Consider the following 1,071-nt stretch of genomic DNA (forward strand, 5'->3'; position numbering starts at 1 on the left):
CCAAATCATTAATGATATGAATGCAGGAGCATGAAAACTAATAGGTATTAAGGCTTCAGCCACACCAAACAATTCAATGAGTTAGGAATTGTTTCTCTCACTTAAAGACATAAATCACCAACTGGAGCTACTTTGGTAACCTACTACTTTTCTCATCTGAGAATATTAACCACATCACAAAGGGAATGTTGATGAATTTAGAATACCAATTTCGAATTACGTTTTAACCCTCAGTGTATTTACAGAATTAAACCCTTTTAAACATATATATTACCATTTTAGCAACAGAAACACCAACATATGATACATGTTTCAAGTTTTCAGGGCCCCAGTATTGAAACTAAATATTGAGTTCGTGACACAGTTCCCGACTTTTTTCTTTATGATGCCACAGGAACAAACTAAAGTAAAAGGAATGACTGCGCCCATCATACGCTACTGTGGTGGTGGTGCTAAAAGGCTTGCAGAGGCCGACTTTTGTGTAGTTCCACGGTGTACTAATCTGAAATACAGGTGAAAAAGTCAGACAACAGAAGACATGAACCACTTACGTCAATTCTCATATTTCCTCTGAGGGTAGGACAGGGTCCCTCACCTTAGGAAGCCTAGGAGCAACACCTCAGAGTACACTCATTTCACTCAGTTGGGTCCACTCTCCATTTATATTAGAAAAAAATAACCTTCTGTTGTCACCGCAGGTGTAATTAATTACTTTGGCAATTTCCTTCAATACCAAAATATTTTTTTTGACATGGCGTACAAAGGTTAAATAAATGCATAAAACTATCAAATCATTTAATGTGTGCCACATATTCAATAATTTATTCATGTTTACTGAGGTAATATAAGATTTAATGAATATTAGGTTTATATACTGTATAGATTTAAATCTTCACATTTCTCTGTATGAATAACAATAATGCTCCTTGTGGCAGAAATCAAATTTCCTATTGACTATGGATCATGTGACAGCTAGTACTCCTACTGGCTTTAACTAAAGAACCCACCTCTGTCCATCTCTTTCAGGATCCCCACAGTTCTAATGATCTAGCTTCTTTGCATTTCAGAATT

Source organism: Pundamilia nyererei, unplaced genomic scaffold (genome assembly GCF_000239375.1).
Source record: "Pundamilia nyererei isolate P.nyererei 1_Seehausen unplaced genomic scaffold, PunNye1.0 scaffold00055, whole genome shotgun sequence".
In the NCBI taxonomy this organism is placed as follows: domain Eukaryota; kingdom Metazoa; phylum Chordata; class Actinopteri; order Cichliformes; family Cichlidae; genus Pundamilia; species Pundamilia nyererei.